Here is a 23759-nt window from a genome sequence, read left to right as displayed (position 1 = left end):
TGTGGTAAGGCTTATTTTTGGTTCTTCCTACCCTTCTATTCTGAGAACCTTCTTACAGTTCCTGGGCTATAAAGTGTCATTAGTTCTGTCTAGCTCCCACTTGATTCTGTACTTGGTTTTGAGCTAGCCTAGCTACTGTTACAAAGTATCAAGGTATTAATAACTTTGCTCTTGGAAGAGCTTGTATTTGATACTTGTAGTGACATCTGTAGTTTATTAGAATCTATACTGTATCAGGCATTAGTATTCTAGGTACATTGCCTAAATAGATGCTGCCTAATGTGAGCCCTGTAAAATTCTTGGGTTTTTCCTAAGGCCCATCTAAGACTCAAGGAGGTTAAGTATCTGATCCATGATCTTATGGCCGATAAGTAGCAGAGTGAAATTGTTCTGGTTCCAGGATCACAGTGAGAGAGGCCTGAGAAAACCCTGTGAATGGTGCATTGCTTTGCATGAATGCCACTGACTTAACTGTGTAGGGCAACTCTGTGCATTGGGATTTTGGCCTCAATGAGATGGGGCAGATGGGTTCTCGAGGGCAGGCAGTTATTATAGGCAATATTGACTATAAAAAGTTAAGATTCCAGGCCAGAGTGTAAAGCTATGTGTTAAATACAGAAAAAGGGAAAGGAACCATTACCTACTCATTCAGGAAAGTGACTCTGGCTAGGAACCTCAGGCCCACGAAATAGGGTGTGCTCTCATTCTTCCCACAGCATAAAGAGAGGTGTCCTGGTTGAAGGGTATTAACTGAATCTTATTCACAAAATGCTTAGGAAGTTTGGAATTTCAACTGAGGCCCTTGATTTCATTCATATACGTTTGCTTGTCATTGTCCGACCTGTGAGTTTAGCAGAATACTCTTTTGGAAAGTGCTCTTAGCCAGTCTGTTTTCCTGAAGTGGCACAGTTGAGACTGTGAGAAATAAAAACAACTCAACAGCTACAGGCACCAAACTAAGGACATCACATATAATTCAGAACATACTTCTCGTGCAGGGGGTAAGCAGGCCCCAGGAGAAACAACTGAGTACTATTCTGCTGTGCTGTTTAGGGGAGGGGTCTAGGTCTGTGTCAGGAACCTCTTAGACTCCATCCTACTCCAAATTAAGATGCGTTTTGGTAACTTCTTGATGTTGGAGAATCTTAGGTGAGGAATCAGAATGTAGTCCCCAGTTTTGCTGGTAACATACACACAGATACTCATGCTGCCCTTGGGCCAATACCCAGAGACAGTTCTGGAAATGCCTTAGTTCTTTCTGAGCGGGGCTGAGCCCAGAGATAAAACCCTGGCCCCTGAACTTTGGAATGCTGAGGCTCAGTTAGCTTTGGTGCCAGTGAACTCTCACACCTCCTCCTCATCTTTTAAAGAAGGCTGCCTGAGGTCAGAGGCCTGAGACTTCACAAAAGCAGATCAGATAGCAAGCAGTTTCATGTGCATGAAGACAGTGGAGGCTTTGAGGGGTTGCTTGGCCACAGAAGTCTGCACCCAACCTGTGGTTTTACCTGATTGGTGGGGCACAGAAGTCTGGTCACCTTTGCCTCAACAGTATTAACCTTTAATGGCATAGGGATGTCAGAACAGGATGCTTCTCAGAGTTGGAGGAAACAGAGAGGTTGGGGCAAGTTGTGTTTGTTCATTCAGTGATCAAAGATAAAACCACGTTTTGGTGGCCACCATACTCAGGCTGACATAACTTTCCAAAGAGCTAACTAACCTCCTGATTGAACTGGTGAAGCAACAAACCATTAAGGACTGGAGCTCTTAAGGAGTGCAGGGACCCTATATTTCAGCTCGAAGGGTTGTTACTTACACCTGCTAAATGTATAAAAAACAGAACTTGTTTTGTGTATCATGTGATATGTTCACAAAATCTAAGATTCACCAAAGAGGATTCACTTTTGACCAGTGCTTGAGAACATTAATTTATGGCCACAGTTTATTCTTTGGACTATTCCACCTGAATGTTATTTTCCAGAGTCTCTTGGCATGAAGGCACCAAGGTAAGCTGAATGCTCAACACCACACCTAGCCCTTCAGGCCTGCCTTGGGCCTGGTCATCTCCCCTCTGGGTGCCTCTATCCTGATAATTTCCATGTCCATTAAAGCCTGTGAGTGGTCTCCCTACACAGAGACAGCTTAACCCAGGACAGAATTCACTTTAATGGTCATCTATAAGTGGAACAGGCTACTTGGTTACCATCTGTGCTCTTTAGTACTGAGCTTGAGGAAAGGTTCTTGGGTTTACCTAGAATATGCCCCACCATCCCTCAGCCGCTCATATTCCCATGCTCTCACAGGCCATAAAGGACTCGTGGTGAATTGTGAACTATTTTTAATTTGGAGATTGGTGACCAAGGGATTTCACACAAAGAGCCCAGTATAAGTTTACTAGTCACAGGCAAACCTCAGGTTTTCCCCTTGTTCCTGAGCCATATCCCTGCATGACCTTGAGAAAATCAGTCAGCCACCCCAAAGAGGGCACTTCTGGGTGTTGCCTGAGCTTTACTGATGTTAGCAAAGCTCAATACAATGGCTGCATTTTTTATTTAAAGAAGGAATAGGGTGAAGTGAGACAAGCTTCTTTTATAACTACAAAGATCTCCTGTAGTTGTGAATCTGACTTCATGGACACGATAGTTCAAACTTACACTGAACGCTTAACTTTATGAAAAGGAGGATATTTTACAAAATGGTCTCATTTATTTTTTAATCAAGAACAACTATTAACCCTATGAAGATTAAATCAAACTTCTTAGATCCAAAACATAACTCAAGTAGAAGCAGTATAATTTTAATTTTTTGTCCAGATTCAGAAGAATCCTGACTTTTTTTTTTAAAGAAAACTGTGCATTCATTTTCTCTGAAAATGACAACTCTGTACTCCAGATTTCTAGCTCTGAGATAAAATTGGATTCTTTGAAGAGGCTCAGAAACTAATTTTAAAAACCTAAAGCTCATCAATAAATGACAGAAGTCCTTTGGCTACCACTTTCTGCTCCCTAGTTCAAGGAACCATATTTTGTTCAAAACAAAATCTTTCATTATCCTTTGATGTCCATCATTAGGCAACCCAGATTACATACTTTTTGCTCTTTTCCCCTGTGAAAACTATACTGATTCTGACCAATTAAGTGGAAAGTTCAAAATCTGAATAATAAAGAATTCTCAGTTTTTTAGAGAAGTGTATTTTTGTGTTTTTAAATGTGTATCTTAATACTTATATTAAGCACTCAAACACTAAACAATATTTTCAGAGATATGTAAGTGATTTCTCCTCACTCCCTTTACCCCATCTTGATTTATATTTTGTTAGTTTTTACTTTTGAAATTTAAAAAGTACTGAACAGTATGAAGAATAGGAAACAACTTATATACCCACTGTCCAATAGTATTTTATTATGTTTGCTTTTGGTCTTTTTTTTTTAAATTAAAATGTAAAACATTTCAGGTAAAATCGAAGTCCTTTTTGTTCCTTATTCTGTTTTGTCCCATTCCAAAGACAGTTGAGTTTAAGGTGCATTCTTAAAATGTATTTCAATACTTTTAATGTGCATTCTTACATATCAAAGGACAGTATGTACTAGCATATGTGTGCGTTTTAAATGTATATGAGGGACATTTTACCCCATGTCTTTCTTTGAATATATCATATTGCATACGTTACTTTTCTCAATCAACATTGACTTACCTGCGAAGATCTGTTAGTGAATGAGTCTTATTATTTATGGTATATGACCTATTTGGAATTACTTGTACCATTTTAGTTTGTTTCTGTTTGCTTTTGTTTTTCGATTTTGTTTGCTTCCCCCCCATCTGCCTTCAATGGAGTGGTCAAATTTTCTCTCTTTCCCCTTCTCTCCTACTTTGAAAGTTAACACAGGGAGGAGGGCGGGGGGTGGGGGTGAATGGGTGATGGGCACTGAGGGGGACACTTGACGGGATGAGCACTGGGTGTTATTCTGTATGTTGGTAAACTGAACACCAATAAAAATTAATTTATTAAAAAAAAAAGAAAGTTAACACATTCTATTTCTAGCCCCTTAGTACATACCTTTAACAATATGGTTACACACAACTCATGGTATTGTAAAATAAATATATATTTTAAAAAAGATTTATTTATTTATTTATTTATTCATTCATTCATTCATTCATGAGAGAATAGAGGCAGAGGGAGGCAGAGACACAGGCAGAGGGAGAAGCAGGCTCCCCGCGGGGAGCCCAATGTGGGACATGATCCCAGGACCCCAGGATCACGACCCGGGACGAAAGCAGATGCTCAACTGTTGGGCCTCCCATGTGTCCCTTAAAATAAATATTAAAGTTAATTTCTGTTCTTCTAAACAGATGAGAAATTTAGCCTAGTTTTTTTCCTGTTGCAAAGAATGCTCTTTAACCTCCCGTATTACTATTGTCTGGAGTTTTAGTTCTACCTTGTTCTTAAAGAATGGTTGTAATTGTTAGTTAGCATATTCTATACCAGTTTTCTTTTTCTTTTCTTACCATTGCTCTCGAATGTCATCTTTCATTCTGACTTCCTGTTCTTTCTTGCTGGAGTCTATCTTGCATGTTGGGTTTGGGACATATGAAAAATGTACTTATATTACTTTCACTCCTACACGATTACTTATCTGTAGGTAGGATTCTGTTGTGTCAGTTTTCTCCCTTGAACAACTGTGAGGATGGAATTTTTCTCTTTTGGCATCTGTTGCTTCTGCAGCTAGTCTGCAGCCAGGCTGAATGTGGGGGTTTTCAATTTAAGATAATCTGCCTTCTTGGTTTGATTTGCAGATTTTCTTTGAATATTCTGTAGTTTCGCTATAGTGTGTTTGAAATTGTTCTTATTTATCATGCTCATGACTTTTTACTTATTTAATTCTTTTGATTCGGTAAATTCTTATCAATTGTCTATTGCCTTTTTTCCAGATTTCTCCATTACATTTTTCTGGAATTTCAACTAAGAATATACTGAACTGTCTCCTTTCTTTCCTCCGTGTCTCTTAGCATCTTGTTCATAATCTTTTTTTTTTTTAAGAGAGAAACGAGAGAGAGCAAGAGTGGAGTGGGGAGGGCCAGAGGGAAAGGGGGGAAGAGAGAGAATCTTAAGTGGGACTGTGCTGAGTGCAGAGCCCGACATGGGGCGTGATCTCATGGCCCTGAGATCCTGACCTGATCCGAAACCAAGAGTTGGATGCTTTACTGACTGAGTCACCCATGCACCCCAACATCTTATTCTTAATTTTCTTTATTGCTCCAGGCTATGTTTGCTCTTACTTTTTAAGTTCTCATTTCACTAATCCTGTTTTCAGTTTTTTTTTAATGAGCATATTTTCATTTTTGGATTTTTACTCAGTTTTTTTTTTTCAAATCCAGTTGTTGTTTTATAAGCTCATATTCTTAGGTTTGGGATTTGTATTTCTTTTCTTTGTGACAAGAATACTATTTTAAAAATGTTTTCAGATATTTTGTTGTCCTATCCTGAAAATCTTTTACCCTGCGCTGTAGTGTGATTGGCACGGCTTCTAGGAAAGAGGTGGGAAACACCCACTATTTTCTAAAAAGATATTAATCAGCTTTTATCATTGGGTTAAATTTTGTTCGATTTCCACAGCAAGAAAGTAAGCTTGAAGTCCAGACCTCCTTTACATCTAGAGAAGTTATTCTAATCAGCTCTAAGGTCTAAATGGTAAGCCAGAATCAGAAAGGAGGAAGTTATGTAGGGAGAGTGAAAGCCCCAAAGCTACCACTTCAAGGCATTGGGTAGAGGTGGGGCCAGCTATAGGACCAGCTAAATAGACATACAGCTTGTACAGCCGCACGGCACCATGCTTAGAAGGGCTCTGTACTTGGTTTAATGTTCCGCTGTTATCATCTTGAAGTTCCTAATAATTTTTTTTCCTAATAATTTTTGAACAAGGGGCCCTGATTCATTTTGCACTGGGCTCCAAAAATTATGTAGCTGGTCCTGGTACTAAGGGAAGTCCAGAGAGAGAGGAGGAGGAAGTAAAAGAAAAACTGACCTTTATTGACCCGAGGACACTGTGGGTAGACGAGGCAGGAGAGACAGTGAGGGAGACATATGGACTCCACTTCCTCTGTGGCCCAGGAGGAAGATACCATTTGACTTAAGAGGAACACCGGAGGTGGGATCCTTTTGTCTCACACTTTGGAAGGGAAAATCAGTCCTTTACCTCTAAAACTGAGATGATAAAGCCATCTGAAGAAGACTTTAAAGTTTTTTAAATGTTCAGAGATACCACATAGTAGAATTGTGAATTTACTCTCACTGTACTCAGGTGAACAGAGAAAATGTAGTTTAAAGAAATTTTCTATCATTCAAACGTCATGAGTAGTTCCCATCCATATAGAAGTTGGAAGAAAAATCTTAATTTTAAGTTGAATCCAGTAAACCTAGTCCAGTGCAATGTGTCCCTTAAAGCTTAATATTTGTCCTTGATTTAAACCTGGCTGGTTGCTCAGATTTCCACCTATTTTCCCTTTGCTGTCCCAGGTGGTGAGTGGGTATCTGGAAGGACGTAGCAAACATGGCTGTGCAGTGGGCCTTGAAGGATGGAAACCACTTCCTGAGGATGGTGAACTGGCAAGACAGGAACCTTGGTTACTGAGATGAAGATGCCGTATCAACCCTGGATGGCCTTCTTCCTCTGAACTTATTCCAGGTGAGGGAAAAATATATTTTTTTGGTTAAATGATGATTGTTTTAAATGTTCTCTTATATGCAGACACACTTAACTCCAATCATTACAGCTACTTAGACTGATTCTAAATTTTTGCTTATGTAAGTTATGCTGCACCTAGCACACTGGTCTAAACATCTCTTCATATTAGTCTGAGAAATATTAGAACATCTTAGAAGTTAAATTACCAATTAAGAGATTCATGAACAGCATTTTATTATTTTGTGAAATATCTTGCCTAACTTGGGAAGGTACTCTTTTTGAGGATCCTCCTGGGTAGTGAACTATTGGGGTGGGAATACCCGTCCTGCACGTGTGGGACACTGGCTGGAGATCCAGTGCTGGGAAATGGTTGACATAACATGAGAAATGTGGATGGAAGGCAGATGTTCCATGTCAAGCTGAAACTCTATCGTTTCCTTTACTAGAATGTCTAGTGAGTCAAGGTCAGTATTATAAAAGATAACCTAGTATAATAGTTGTGTGTCATGCCTGTCAGGTAGTTATTCTTAAGACTTTCATTTTAATTAAGTTGTAAAGCAGTAGACCCTCCCCACCCCCCAACAAAAAGGGGAGCTACTATGCTAAGTCCATTTCCTTCTGTGATTTTAGTTCACTCTGGATTATTAGGGGATTGATTTTAGTGGATTATGTAAATCAGTAGTTTTCAAAAACAGCAAAAAAGCCTATCAGTAAACTAGATTTTTTTATTTCTCCACATGTTCTGATTCAGTTGGGCAGGGGTAAGCCCAGGAACATGCATTTTAACGGATACATAACTTTGAGAAGCACTCATCCAGATACTTTAAAGACGTTTTTTTAGCAATTGGATGACTCTTACTGCTTCATTGCTCATCAGTCCTTTCAGAGATGCTGACCAAAGATGCTCATAGAGGTGCAACTGAGATTGGCAATTCTGGTCCTTCCCATCAAGTTGAATGGCATTTTGTGGCTCTGGATTTAAAGTAATGACCACACTAATGAATAATGGAGATGATATTTTAGGAATTATTTAATGTATTTTTTATTCCCCTTAAATCAAGATGCCATATGGCTCCACATCCTTTTAATCAATGAATCTCAGTGCTTCAGGGGCAAGGCAGTCACTAGCTAGAACACCAAAGTCATCGCTGAGCTTTGACTGTCAAATGAAGCTTTTTATGTATTGTGTCCCCAGGGAGAAAGTGCTGTTGAAAGTTAGCTCCGTCAAGAGAGAAAAGGAATTTCTGAATTTCTAAAGCTCCTTTTATATATCATTTATTCCTAATCTTACTGGATTTTTAATAGAGAAAGAGATTTGTAAAATCTCTACTTGCCATATTTTCTTGAGATTTTCTTTGCAGTCATGTACATGATTGATTTTTATGTCTTTCATTCAGTGGATGTCAGGTTCTTTAGCAATTAAAACAAGTGAGTTGATTGTACTGTTCAGTCTTTCTGTGTTTATTTCTTGTCTCCTAGATCTCACTGGTTTGAAATATTCTTCTGTTGCTGTATTTTACCTCTTTTAAATTTTTGCAAAATGTACCCCAAAACTTAAAAAACAGAACAAAACAAACCCAACAGCATAATCTCTTATTCCTCCCTATCCCCAATTCTTACTCTCTGGAGGCAACCACTCAACTCTGCTTTATCTTCTGCCATATTCCAGAATTACACGTAACTTTGACTTTTAAATTTTAAATACTATCTATTGATATTTTACTTACTATTGATATTTTACTTGGAAAATGAGTTTGAGAAGTGGAGATAAATTGCTCTATGCAGTTTGCCACACTTAAAGTCTTTAAGGAAGGGGAAAATGAGGAACAGTGGCAAGTGATGAGGTAAGTGGGTGCTGGTTCCTCTTCTGCAGGTCAAAGCCCCAGTTGGTGGGGTGAGGGGTAGTGAGTATTAGAATTAATAAGATATACTCAAAAATACTTACTGAGCACCTACTGTTCCAGCAAAATGACATCATGAGCTTGCATTATTTTGAGAGAACCAGACAATAAATAATATATAAAATACATGTCCACTGGTAAACAAAAAATGTATGGAGCAAAAAAAGTAAGGAGTTAGATGTCATGAAGAGGTGGGCTTGGGGGTGGGTTCATAATTTTTTTTTTACTAGAATTATTATAGAAGGCCCTACTGAAAAGGCATTATTTCCATAAATACTTGGAGTGGGTGAGGGAACTGGCTAAGGGTGTTTTAATAAGAGCAGAATGAAGGAAGGAGAATGAAGCAGAATGAAAAGGTAGGAGATGAGGTCAGTCAGGTAACAGTGGGACATGGCAGGAAATGGTGAGAGTAGTTTTTTTTTTTAAGATTTATTTATTTATTTATTTATTCATTCATTCATTCATTCATTCATTCATTCATGAGAGACAGAGAGAGAGAGGCAGAGACATAGGCAGAGGGAGAAGCAGGCTCCTTGCAGGGAACCAGATGTGGGACTCGATTCCGGATCCTGGGATCAGGGCCTGAGCCAAAGGCAGACGCTCAACCACTGAGCCACCCAGGCGTCCCAGTGAGAGTAGATTGTACAGGACCTTGTAAGTACTTTGGCTTTTACTCTGAGGTAGAAATTCCTGCACACTTTTGAATGGAGAAGTAACCTAATTTGACTTTGGCTTACAGGCATCATTCTGGTTGTTGTATTGAGAATAGACTGAAGGGAAGCAAAGTCTGGAAGGAAGAGACCAGCCAGGTGACTAATGCCATGATTCATGTACAGATAAGAATTAGACCAGAGTTGGCAGTAGTGAAGAGACAGTGAGAAATATGAATTCTGGATATATTCTGAAGGTAGAGCCAACAAGATTGCTAATGGATGAGCTTTGACAACCTAAGAGGAAGAGAAGAGACAAGGAATTCTGGCCTGAGGAACCAGAAGGAGAAATGCTACCTGGTGTGTTGAGGAGGATTGTAGAAGGGGTGGATTTTAGGTGGAAAGATCAGAATTTAGTGTGGACAGATCAGGTTGGAGATGCCTGATGGTTAACCAGATGACACTGTGGACTAGCGCTTGGTTATTGGAATCTAGAATATGTGGGAGAGGTTGAGACTTACAGCGAAATTTGGAATCGTTAGCAGATTTAAAGCCAGGAGACTAGATGAGGACACCATGGGAGTGAATTTAAGGGAGGATTGAAGAAGAGGCCTAAGGACTGAGCCCTGGGTTACTTTACAGTTAGAGATCACAAGTGGCTGAAGGCAGCAGGTTGAAGACTCCTTCCCCAGAGCAATCCAAAATGCTGCACGTATTTGGCCTCTAGGCGGTGCCAGCCTTTTGGAAAACAAGGCTGTTTATGTAACAGATTGGCAGTTTGAGCGGCTGTGTAAATGTCATTCTTTAAAAATAAAGATGAAACTCTCTGTTAACTCAAACAGGAGCAAATTAAAAAGTAGAATGAAACATCTACTTCGTGAATACAATTCATCCGCTGTCTCTGGTACTTCAAAACGATACCTTTTCTTCAAATGATAACTGGCATCCTCCCACTGGCTTTAGCTAGGCAGTGACAAAACAACAGACCACTTCACTCACTTCAGTGAAGAAGAAAAATCCAGTCTGTTAGGATAGGCTTCATGTGACTCATACACTCAGAGACCGGATCCTTTCTATGCAACCAAACTCAGAAGCCGAATAAGCTACTGAAATATGACTGAGCTTTGGAGTTTATTCCCTGAAATGTATTGAGGAAGTATGGTATTGAGAATCTCAATTGTTTCTAGACCCAAAAGATGATTATTTTTTCTTGTGAATCACCAGGAGGGTCCTTGAAATACCAATTTTCAACCATTTTAAGGGTACATCTATAATACATAAAGCCACCTCATTTTGAGGGCTTTGTGTCTTGTTTCCTAATGCAGAATCTCAACCTTAGCTTCAAAATGGAACCACTTAGGAAGCTTTTAAAAATCCCAAGCCTGGGTGGCTCAGTGATTGAGCACTGCCTTTGGCTCTGGTCATGATCCCTGGGTCCTGGGATCGAGTCCTGCATTGGGCTTCCCATAGGGAGGCTGCTACTCCCTCTGTCTATGTCTGCCTCTTTCTTTGTGTCTCATGAATAAATAAATAAGTACAATCTTTTAAAAAAAAATCTCAACGCTCAGGCACATACTCCAAACCAATTAAGTAAGGATCTGGAGGTAGGACCCAGTTAACAGTATTTTTCAAAAGCTTGTTAGGTGATACTGTGAAGTGACCCCTTTGGTTCCTTCACTCTCTGTACCTCTTCCCTGGAATTCAGACCCTTGTCCTTGGGGCTGGCTGCAGGGACCATTGTCCAGGACTCACACTGCTTTCTCCTGATTTGTCTCTCTCCTGAGTTCTACTCATGCAGACTGATCCCCAGTGGACCCATCTTCAGTATTTTATGCCCATCATCTCAGATTTGTCTGAAATCCAATGGTGGCTATGTCTTGATTTCAAGCCTGAGGCTTCAACCATGCAGTAATTGGTGGATAGGAAAGATACCTCCTAGATTATTTAATATGTTGGTTCCGAAATACCAGCCCAGAGATGAACTCTTCTGAATAAGAATAAAATATATGCTAGACTCAACCCCCAAAAGGCCCATTAGGTAGGTCTGGAGAATGACTTAGCAAGCTGTGTTTTAATCAGCTAAACCTTCAAAACCTAGGGGTAATAGAATCTCAGACGGGATATGACTTGTTCAGTGTCTCTTGGCTTTTTAGGAAAAGAGACAGGCTTAGAATTGAGTGTCTTGACTTCTATGAAAAGAAGTCATGGTATGGATAAATATAATTTTTGTATTTCCAAAAAAAGAAATCCAATGAATTTTCTTTCTAACCCTTACCAGTCAGACATTAGGGAAATGGCAAAGCATTCTGGAGAGTCCTATTTGGTTTCTAGCCCCTGCTTAGGCACACATTAACTCTGAGGTTTGGGGCAAGTATTTTCATCTCCCTGAGATTGTCTTCAATCTTTCAGGTAAGGTGCTGTATGTCTCATATGGTTTTGTGAAAATTGAATGATACAGTATAAGTAAAGAGCTGAGTGTAGAACCTGGCACTGAGTAAAGACTCAAAACTAGCTGCTACTGTTTCTATTATTACTGCTATTTATGTTGTTCAGCAGCTATCTGGCTTTGTGATATGAAAGAAAGAGAGCCAAAATGATTGCTCAGGAGGGATCCACCATGTTCTTTTAGTTCTGTGTTGCTGGAGACCCTCATCCAACTCAGCATGTTAGGAAAAAAAAAAAAAAAGACGTGCAGGCATCTGAAGTTTTGTTAGCTGTATTTTCCTGGTTATAAATGAAATACACATCATTGCAGAAAACATTTGAAATGTTCAGAATCATTGGCAAATATTGCCTTCAGTCTTTTAAACTCAAAAGTATTAATTAAACTAAAACAATTTAGTATTTTTATTTTCAAATTAATGGTGATATAAGAACTTTTCCCTGTCATTAATCTTTTTGACTATATCACTTTAATAACTGCATGGTATCCAGTCATATGGCTGCATTTAATTAACCATTTTCTGATTTTTAGATAATTTATATTTTTTGATTTTTATAATAATTAACACTTTGATGAATGTTCTTGTAGATAAGTCTTTTAAAAAGTTTCTGATGATTTTTTCAGCACTAAATCCTACAATGAGAATTTTTGGTTAAAGGATTTATGCTTTAAAGATAGAGAACAAACCGAGGATGGGTGGGCGATGGGCTAGATGGATGATGGGCATTAATAAGGAGGGCACTTGTTGTGATGAGCACTGGGTGTTCAGTGGAAGTGATGAACCACTGAATTCTACTCCTGGAACCAATATTGTACTGCTTGCTAACTAACTAGAATTTAAATAAAAAATTTGAAAAGAAAAGATAAGACTTTTGCTAAGTAATTGCGAGATCATTTTTTGGGAAATTGTACCAATTTGTGTCCTGGAAGCCAGTGGCACTACCAACTTTGAGTATTTTTCTTTTCTAATTTCAGAGGTAAAAAAAAAAACTCATTTTAGTGCATTTGAAGATATTTACTAGTAATGCTGGATTTTTACATAGATATTAACCATTTATAGTTCGTCCCCTGAGAATTATCTGTTAACTTGGTCTGTTTTTCTCTGGGAGTTTAATGTATTCCTGATCTATTTATACAAGTATTTCTATATATAGTTGACAGATAATTTTGTAGACCTCTTTTCACAGATCTTTTAACAAATATATAATTTATTTATTTATTTATTTATTTATTTATTTATTTATTTATTTATTTATGATAGTCACACACACACACACACAGAGAGAGAGAGAGAGAGGCAGACACACAGGCAGAGGGAGAAGCAGGCTCCATGCACCAGGAACCCGACGTGGGATTCGATCCCGGGTCTCCAGGATCGCGCCCTGGGCCAAAGGCAGGCGCTAAACCGCTGCGCCACCCAGGGATCCCCTTAACAAATATATAGTGCAATTTGTATGTTCATCTATCTACTATCATAAGGGCTCACTCACTAAAGGAAATAATGCACACCTTGTAAAGGACTTGGGATATTAACTTTGATTAGCTAGAGCTCCACGTTTCCCTTAAGTGGTAGCTTGGTGTAATGGCACATGGACCTGGGTCCAAATCCTGGCTTTGCCACTTACAGGTTTTGTGGTCTTGGTTTTCCCATCTAATCTTTCTGAGCCTCATTTTCCTCTTCCATAAAATGGAAGTTATTATATCTAGTTTGCAGGGTATGTGTGAGCATTCAGAGCAGTGGTGCTTCTATAAACACCCTACTGCACATGTCACAGTTAGGCACCAGTAGTGGAAGCAATGATACCAAGGTATTGAGGGCCCTGACCTAGGACTGACACTCTGAGTATTGGTGGCCTGGTGTGGCATGGTGGCTTTGGCTCTGTGGAGCCTTGCCAGTTGCACCAGCAGTAGGGGGTTAGTGGATAACCTTGGCCACAGGGATCTCTGAAGGATACGGGCCAAAGAGGAGGAAAGCCATGCATGCTACACGTCAATGAAAAGTACTTATTTTGAATTGAGATGATATACTGTTTGGAGGCTCCCAAAATTAGAGCAGGGAGGGGATTTTGCAGTTGGCTAAAGCCAGAGAAGTATTGTTTTCTATTCCTATTATGACCCCACTTTGATGTCCTGCTGTGGTCTATTGATAACAAACAGATGGGGAAATGGAGCAATGACTTGTTCAAGATCACATGGCCCATGACTTTCAGACACAGGCCTCCTGACTCACCAATTACTGCTCTTCTACATCTTGTCACCAGGGAAATTTTTCTGAGTCAGCAGATTTTTACATTAGATGGTCACAGTACTGTATTAACTCCTTGGATTTCTTGGAACTAGATACAGACATCAAGGACAGGATGAGGGAAGGATCAGTCAGTCACCTCACCATGTACCCTTACATCTGGTCCAGTGGGGGAAGGGAACTTAGGGCATTTCAGCCATAGACAAGGGACCCAGGGAAAGCTTTCATGGCTCCTTCTAGGATAGGTCTAAAGAGATCATGATGTTTCTATGGTCCTGCAGGGTAGATACCACACATAGGCTGGGTCAACACCACCCCCCAGCCGGTAGGGTACCAGTTGGGGGATGGTGCCAGTGGGCCCTAGAATCATTGCATTCTGGCTCTCTGCTCTCCACACCCAAAGGCTTTGTAGATAGAGGAAGCGCGTGAAGTTGAGGGGACTCTTCAGAGAATTTGAGCAAAAACCTTTTGCTGAGTAGCATTGCCGGTTATTTTTATTTGCTAAATCTGGCAACCCAACGAGCAATTAAGGGTTTGCTTTAACTGAATCATTTTGTTTAGCTGTCTACATTAAATTGATCCAATTCACAGGTTAGGGCTTCATTTCACTTTGTGTTATAGACTTTAATCATTGTTGTCATCATCGAGGTATTCCTTATGCTTCTCATTTGTTTTAATTATGGCACTGAGATATTCAATAAAAATAGGTGGAGAGGGGTTTTTATTCTGAGAGCTATTCTCATTTTAGTTGGGGGTTGAAGGGAGCAGGCATAACTGCCCACAGCTGGCCAGGCTTTGGAAAGTCAGAAGTAGAAAAGGTCTGTGGACACCCGGTCCCTTAAACAGATGCCTTCTGTAGTGTCTTTGTACATAGGAAGGAATGCCACCTCTTGCAGAGGTGGTGGTACAAATGAGGGAGTAGGGGAATGAAAGGAGAGAGTGGGCAGGGCAGTGTGGGGATAGCATGCCATGCCTGACCCATAGCTTACTGGGCCAGGCCAGGCTGTTTGGTGTTCACCAGGGTAACCTGTTGCCAGGAAGACGACAGTAACTTCCCCATGACAACCCTGGAGCAAGGTCCCTGGCATTGCAAACAGGGCCAGGAAAGTCCGGCCCTCCAGTAGGCCTGCTGCTTAATGAGCATGCATTTGCACTGCATTCATTTCTGAAAAGGTGGAGGGGGCAGAGGGCTCTCACCAGCTTCCCAGGCTCTCCAGCCATCAGCTCCTTGACAACCCCACCTTTCCTGTCCATCTGGATACCCCAGAGCTGCCTGTTTTTATACTTGCTTGTTTTGAGCTGGATCTGTGCTTACTTGCTTTCTCTTTCTTCCCTCTTTTTTCTTTTTTTTCCCCTCTTTTTTCTTTTCTTAATTTGTAGAAGGTATGAATATTGTATTCAGAAGGCTCTTTTAGAAATAGAAGATTTAGAGCCTTCCTGGGACTTACCCTATACAGTCTTTAACTGTCTCCCTGAATCACCTGTAAAAGAATCAGTGCCCATTTCCCAAATTTTTAACTGAACCTGTATGAGATCACATTGTGAAGTCACACATTCAAAACCCCTGAATTATGAGTCATCCTATTGCTTGCCGCAGGAAGAAATCACTTTTGTTTCTGTTTAAGCCTGGAACTGTAAATCTAGTCTTTTCCTCTCCCTAAAAGGTCAACAGAGCAAACTTGGTAGCAGCATTCTGGGTAGGATTTAAGGAATTCAGGAAGCTCTCAAAGCAAAATGATATCCTCTGGTGTTACCTGAAATTCTATCTTTTTTGTTATTTGGAGCTTTATAATCACATAATTTCTCTTGGGAGGAAGATATTTCCGATCTGGTGTAACACCTGGAAGTGATGGGGAATCACAATAGATGAAGCAGGGAGGTTCCTCCCATCTCCTTGCATTGCAGTTTTGTCTAGAGCAGCCCTTCCCAAAGTTCTGGGTGGGGGGAAGCTAATAGCCTTTCTTGGAAAAAAAAAAAAAGCTTCCTAGCCAAGTTCATTTGGGAAGAGCAGTATTGAGAGGTCATTGAACAAGATCTTGTTCTATCACTCTCTGAGAATGTTAGAAATTTCTTGCTGTCTCTTAGATTATATATTATTTGCTGATTCTTTTTTTAAAAAATATTTTATTTATTTATTTGAGAGAGTGAGAGAGAGAGCGTGCACACACAAGCACAAGCAGGGAGAGGGGCAGAGGGAGGAGAAGTGGACTCTCCACTGAGCAGGGAGGGAGCACAACGCAGGACTCAATCCCAGGACCCTGGGATTATGACCTGAGCTGAAGGCAGATGCTTGGTTAAGCCACCCAGGCACTCCATACTTGCTGATTCTTAAGGAAATTAAAATCAATTTTTTAAAAAAGTCTTAGTTTTTTAAGTTTGTAAAATGAAAATAACAGTAACTGTTGTTCCATGAAGTTATCCTGGGGATTGAAGGGGGCAGCCTAGGGATGAAGAAACTGCCATAGAACAGACAACCAGTGTCCTAAGGCCCAGTATGGAGCTGAAAAGACTAACATTGAACCCACTTTCCTGGTGTCACAAGAGGGACTGTAAACAAAGAACAATATACTGCCCATCTCAGAAATAACGATACCACCAAATCCGTAGTGTGTGGCATCTAGTAGATGCTTGATATATTTTCTGGATGAGCACATACACCTGCATCTATACCAGATGTAATATATATCAGTAGGGTCCACATGGGGATGATTCCTGGAGTCATTATAGTGGCTCAAAGGTTATAGAAATTTCCATCTACCTCATCTAACAGTTCAGAGATGGGTGGACTGTTTAGGGTGAGTAGAGTACTCTCTGCCTCAAGAAGTCATCCAGACACCCAGGTGGGCTGTTTTTTTCTGCTCTCTTCAACATGGGACTTCCACATCTGAGCACAAGGATGCTGCTACAGTTGTTTCTCTTTCCAGAGAGAAAGAGAGGAGGGAGGGAGGGAGGAAGACTGGAATAAATGACTTTGCTAAGAAAATCATATGGACCAGAACTTAGTCACATGACTAGGCTATGGAGTCACACAGTCAGGTACAAAGAAGACAAAGTTATTAATCTCTAGTTGGGCAGCCATGTGCTTAGCTAAACCTTGGGGGAGCTTATGTTAGTAAAAAGGAAGACAGTAATGGTGGATATTGAGGTCCAGTTAGCAATCTCTGCCACAAAGACCTGCCTTAGTTGTATTCCTAGGTCTAGGAGGGAAAGCTGCCATCAGTAAACATGGATCTTGTGGTGTTGGGTTGGAGTATTTTCTTCCATTTGGGGATTCTGCCTGGAGAGATTTAGACAAGCTGGAGCGTATTTGCAGGACTTCAACCAGGATAGTTAGGATTGAGATGGGACTCTAAAGTATACAAGAAATCCTTGGAGAAATTAGGTGTATTTAACTTGGAGAAGAGAACATTTAAGGACAACAAGATACCTGTTTTTAAAGGACTAAAAGGACATATGGCTAAAATGAACAAGTTAGGAAACAACAAATGCTGGCGAGGATGCGGAGGAAGGGGAACCCTCGTACACTTCTGGTGTGTACACTTCAGGGAAGGCAAGCTGGTGCAGCCACTCTGGTTCCTCAAGAAGTTAAAAATAGAGCTACCCCAAATCCCAGCAATTCCACTACTAGGTATTTACCCAAAGAACACTAATGTTGTGATCCAAAAGGGCACCTGCACCTCAATGTTTATAGCAGCAGTTACAAAAGTCAAACTACAGGAAGAGCCCAGGTGTCCACTGACAGATGAATGGACAAAGAAGATGTGGGATATATATATATATATATATATATATATATATATATATATATATATATCCCGGAACATTACTCAGCCATCAAAAAGATGAAGTCTTACCATTTACATCGACGAGAATAGAACTGGAGGGCATTATGCTAAGTAAAATAAGTTAATCAGAGGACAATTATATGGTTTCACTCATATGTGGAATTTAAGAAACAAGAGGATCGTGTGGGAAGGGAGGGAAAAATAAAATAAGTTAAAATCAGAGAGGGAGACAAACCATAATAGACTCTTAACTCTAGGAAACAAACTGAGGGTGGCTGAAGGGGAGGTGGAGGTGAGGTTTGGGGTAACTGGGTGACAGGTATTAAGGAGGGCACTTGATGTAATGAGCACTGGATGTTACATGCAATGGATGAATCACTAAATTCTACATTAGAAACTAATGATAAGCTACATGTTAACTAATGGAATTTAAATAACTTTGAAAAAAAGGACATAAGGAGTCTTGAATTGAAGAATGGCTAGGATTATTCTGTGTGACTTGAAGAGATAAAAGCCATGGGCTCACACCTCAGTACCCTAGGTGCTCTCCCTCCCACCCCCATGCACCACTCTACAATCTAGCCATCTTGAGTGTGCTTGAGCTCTGGTAATGAATTGTGTTTTTCTCTTACTTCTGGGTCTTTGTCCAGGTGTCTCCCCCACTGGAACACTCTTCCCTGGTGTCTCTTTTCTCACCCAGATCTTCACCTGAGTATTTTCTGCTCATTCTTCAGATCTCACCCGAGACCTTTTAACTGTTAGGAGACCATGCCTCACATTCAAGTCTGTGTTCAGGGCTTGCCTTCTGGGTTCCCATTGCATCTTGCCTTCCTCATAATAACCTATCAACATTATCATAATGAGTGAGATTTATTACTGACCACTCCCACCAAAGTGCAGGTTTAGGGGATTTTTTTGCAACTGGATCACTTCTCTGGAGCCTCTCTTCTATTTGTCAAAAATCCCACCTTCTATTTCAAGGGACCAATGAGTGTCCTGAGCTTTTGAAAAGGAGAGGGGGTAAGGGAAGTTCAGTGATTGGATTCAGTTCAGTAGTGGATTGAATAGTGTCCCCCCAAATTGATGTATACCTGGAAACTTAGAGTGGGACCCTCTTCGGAAATAGTCCTGACAGGTATAATTAGTTACATTAATATGAAGTCATACTGGATTAGATGAGTCCTAAATCTAATGGCTGGTGTCCTTACAAGAAGAAGAAAGGACATGCAAAAGATGAAGGCAGAGATTAGGGTCTCTATAGATTAGGGTTTCCCTAGAAAACTAATATAGATGGTCCAGGGAAAAGCAGACTGTCTTAAGGTGTCATGCATGTAGCAGTCAGTAGAGGGTCCTAACTGGGCAGCAATGGGAAGAACAGTTAACGGGATCCTTTGGACAAGTGATGTGCAGTGCTTGCTCAAATGGTAGCAGGTGATCTGCAGACATTGGCTTAGCTCTCTCCTAGCCCCCTGGTGCTTTTGGTGGGTGATGATGAAAAGTTTCTCAGTGTTGACTCCACTTTGCCCAAAGTACCCCCTGAGTCCAGTCCCTCTTCTCAGCAAGCCCTGCTATTGCCCAGTTGTGACCCTTCTAGTTCATCCCCACCTTTCTTCCCAGCCCAGGTGGGGGTCACTTAGTTTCTCCTAGACCTGAACCTGGATCATCTTCTTTCCAATCCACTGTCAAGATGGATTTCAAAGTGTGATCCCTGGAGCAGCAGCAACAGTGTCACCCAGGAGGGTCCTAACAGTACAGATACTACTCATCCCGGACCTACGGAATCAGTAACACGGGATGGTTGCCAGCAACCTGTGTTTTCATAGGTACTCTAGGCGATTCTGATGTGCCCTAGAGTTAGATCATTCTCCACCATACTGTCTTGGGGCCCTGACTCTTAATTTTTAAGGGCCTTTTCTCTTGGCAGAATCCAGACATTTTACATCAAAATTATTTGTCTTTCAAAATTGCTGTTTCTGCTGTGGGCTTCAGGTACCTGCATTGGACGTCACAAAAGTGAGTTCTAATCATTTCTATCCATTAGCATTTCTGCTGGAATAGTCGTCATTTTCATCAAGGATATGTGAAAACCTTTGGTTGACTTGGGGAAGGATGCTGTTCAAGGAAATTAGGGAAAAGAAAGCATGAAGATTAGTATTTCAATATCATATTTCATTGCATTCATTAATTCACCTGTACCTCTGTCTAGACCGTAAACTCTTTGAGAGCAGGGTTCATTGTTGGATTAGTAGCACTTAGCTGTGGGCCTGGCCACTTGATGAAAAGATGAAAAAACTAGTAAGTTCTAGAGATCGTGAGTGGGGGCATTCCTGGAGGTGTTAAGCACAGGGTAGGTGCAGGGATATTGTAGAAGACATTCTTGTATCAGAAGGTGGTCAGATGAGACAAATTTTCAAGTTCTCTCCCACCCTGGGATGCTGTAATTCTTGTGATGGGAGGCTGCAAAGAGAGAGAGAGAGAGAGAGAGAGAGAGAGAGGCTGTGCAGTACTTGGCACAGTGTTTAGCACATCTGTACTGAGAAATGCTTCCTAGCCTTTTGACTTCTTCAATGAGGGTACAGTAGGTGGGGGGTTATGGTGGCTCTTAGAAGTTCCCTGACACCACCTAGTTCCAGGACAAATTGTGAGGTGTTAGAAATACTCATTGGGAAGCATTTTATCATTCAGAGGTATCTTTTTTTTAGCTGTTATATTTGTAAATTCTCTGACTTTAATATTGAAATGTTGATTACCAGAAGCAAGATGAAAAAGCAAAGACTAAGACCTTCAGTGGGAAAAAGTGGACTTCACACACATGTGCCAAAGTGCCTGGTTGATTTTGTGTGCACCTGGAGTCGAGGACCCTTCTAGAATGTTACTTTTGGATGGGACTTCAAAGAGCTTTTGGTTTATATTCAAGGAAACTGAGGCCTGTGGAGATGGAAAACTTCTTAACCCCACATGGCTGTTCAAGCAGACAATGTATCAGGGAAATGAAAAAGGCTTGGGCCATTTCTTTAAGTGTTAAAACTATAGCTTGGCAATAAGACAGGATTTGAGAATCTTATTCATCATCATAAACCTTTTGTAACAAAACACTGTTGGTGTCTTTCCATTGTGCCCTCTGCACTCACCTCACAAGCTGTGGTTACTGGAACTGACAAGAAGCAAGCAGGGAACTCATGTTGTCATTCTGCTGCCTACAGCCCGGGAGCACTGTGTCAGACTCCTGTCCTAAAGAGTAATAACAGTGTAATAATAGTGGATGCTTACCACACAGCAGGCACTGATTTAAGGGCAATCTGTGTTTCTAACACTGTCCATTCTCACAGTCCCTTTACAATAGAGACAATCATCATCATCCTTATTTCACGGATGAGGAAACCGAGGCACAGAGAGGTGAAGAATCTCATCCAAGCAGACATCACAGTGACTCTCCTGTCAGTCATTTCTTCATATACATGGTCATATTTGGTTTTAGGAGTCAGAAGACTTCATCTTTCTTGGGGCCCAGGACTTAACTCCTCTAGATTTCCCTGCATTAGAGGCTGACGTGCTAGTGAAGTATGATTTGGGGCAGAGCCATAGTTTACTTGTTCATAAACGTGAGCATTTGGGAGGCAGAATGTCAGGTGAGGGTCCCAGATTCCACTCAGTTTCTGTCTGTTTTGCTGTGGTGGTCTGAGGTGTGAACACGTTTACCTGGTGACAGTTGGTGGGTGGGATGGGTTCCTATCTGGCTTTACTCACCTGGAGCCCCAGGTAGAGCTGTATCCAAGTCATTCTTCAGGGACCATGGTAATATCTGGGCTGCCTTGGAGTCCCTGGGGGAGGCCTGGAGAGATCTTTTGTTTTCTTGCGCTAGACTTCTCAGGCTGTAAGGGGTGAGTCAGTCTCAAGCTTCTGGCGAATTCTGTGGAACATGCATCGCTGGCACTGAAGCCCTGGAGTAGCAGCATCCACAGCTCTTCTCAGCAATGGGCCACATGACCAGAAAACCATATGTGTCCAGCTACACGAGCATGACGTTGCTAACAATGATGAGTGGGAAGAGAGTAGACAGCCCTCCAACATGCCTCCAACATGAGTCATATGTGCATATAGGCTTTCTTCTTCCTAATTTCCTTTTGCCCAGAATTCTTCTGAAAGCCCAGGTTCATCATGTAATTTCAGTTAACTTGAACAGCTGAACAAAAACACTTGATTCCATTGGGCTTTTGGTACATTGGTCATTGATGACAGACCTCAGGTACGGTAGGAGGAAAATGATCGATGGGGGAAATTAGGCCCAGGTTAGGGACCACAGCTTGTCACATGACATTATGGTGTAACTGCTTGTGCTCAAGTCCAGGGGACACCACTGGCATTGACTTCAAAGTGGATGGCGTTCCCCCCTGCCACCGCTCCCCTCTGCAGTGTGGTGACACTTTTTTTTTTAAGGTTTTTAAATTTATTTTATTCATGAGAGAGACAGGGAGTGGCAGAGACACAGGCAGAGGGAGAAGCAGGCTCCTTGCAGGGAACCTGACATGGGACTCTATCCTGGTTCTCCAGGATCACGTCCTGGGCTGAAGGTGGCGCTAAACTGCTGAGCCACACAGGCTGCTCCTGATCACGCCTTTAATTAGTGACTTTGAAGGCCCCATCCATCCAGCTTCACAAAATACAAAGCTCAGATATATCCTTGCTTCTCTTTTCATCCCTCATGCCTCCTGATTTGGTACCCAGTTCCAGTGTGGGTGTCTGCCCCTGCCCCCCTCCCCCCCCAATAACAAGCATTTCTCAGGCACCAGCTGGGTGTCTGTCCTTCATTTCAGCTCAATTCTAATACCATTTACCAGGAGATAGAGTCAGATCCTAGAGGCTAAGGGCTCAGGCCTACTACAACACTGTCCTTCACACACATTTCAGATGCCAAAGTCCAGGTTGTTGGAGCACCTGGGTGGCTCAGTCAGTTAAGCGTCTGCGTTTGGCTCAAGTCATGATCCCAGGGTCTTGGGATCCCTCCTCTCCCACTCCCCCTGCTTGTGCCCCTCCCATCAAATAAATAAATAAAATATTAAAAAAGTCCAGGCTGTCACCTGTGCTTCTGATGAACTGGCTATAGATTGGAGGTTCCAGTGACCTACTCCTTGGATTCACTTAGTTTGCTAGAGAGGCTCAGAGAACTCATAGAAACGTTTTACTTACTAGATTCTAGGTTTATTATAAAAAGATAGAACTCAGGAACAGTCAGAGGAGATGAAGAGGGCATGGTATGGAGAAGGGGTGAAGAGCTTCCTCGTTCTCTCTGAGCAAGCCACTCTCCCCAAATCTCCACATATTTATAACCCAGAAGCTCTCTGAACCCCATCCTTTCATATTTTTATGAAGATTCATTATATAGGCATGAATGGTTAAATCGTTGTCCTTTGCCAATTATTTCAGCTTCCAACCCCTCTTTCCTGTGCATTAACAGAGTGAGAAAGCAAGTAGTGAGAAGGCAAGAAATAAAAATTTCAGATTAGAGTTGAAAATCTTGATTCATGACCTTGGGAGAGCTGTCTACCTCAAGATGCTGTCTACTTCTGGGGAGGAACCTCCCCCCCCCCAGTCAATTTTAATTTAAGATCTCCAGCTGGTATGCAGTTCCAAAAGTCTGAAGGAATCCTTTTTATTTGTGGGGATGTGGGCCCAAGGTTCAATGAGGTATGGCTGCTGTCTGGTAGTGAGGAGAGCCTGGTATGGCTCCCTTCAAGGAACCTTAAGGGCATCTGTGTTCTTTTGAGATCCTAAGTCAGAAGGGTGGGAGAAAAGAAGGAATGTTAGTTTGGAGGGTTGTAGCCAGGTATTTGATTGAAACTAGAGGAATTTGATATCCAGTTCAGTTCATATATATATAACAAAACCTCAAAGACCATGAACAGGGGAAGAATTTGATACCTACAGGTTGTGTTACAATTTTCTACTGAAACATAATTTTTCTTCTTTTTTCTTTTTTTTAAAATATATTTTTATTTATTCTTAAGAGACCCAGAAAGAAAGACAGAGACATAGGCAGAAGGAGAAGCAGGCT

At 41.2% G+C, this 23759-nt stretch overlaps 1 protein-coding gene across 7 annotated transcripts in view; it reads left to right on the top strand.

Annotated features, from left to right (window-relative positions):
- Nucleotides 1-23759, top strand: part of GLIS3 (GLIS family zinc finger 3) — a 621575-nt gene that overhangs the window by 103645 nt on the left and 494171 nt on the right. For all 7 annotated transcript variants that reach the window (XM_055311375.1, XM_055311377.1, XM_055311373.1 and 4 more), the window contains one exon: nt 6515-6683. The gene's annotated coding sequence lies outside the window, so the exon portion shown is untranslated. The remainder of the gene's footprint in view (nt 1-6514; nt 6684-23759) is intronic.

This window comes from Nyctereutes procyonoides, unplaced genomic scaffold (assembly GCF_905146905.1).
Source record: "Nyctereutes procyonoides isolate TBG_1078 unplaced genomic scaffold, NYPRO_anot_genome, whole genome shotgun sequence".
NCBI lineage: Eukaryota > Metazoa > Chordata > Mammalia > Carnivora > Canidae > Nyctereutes > Nyctereutes procyonoides.
This window is presented reverse-complemented; position numbering and strand designations above follow the sequence as displayed.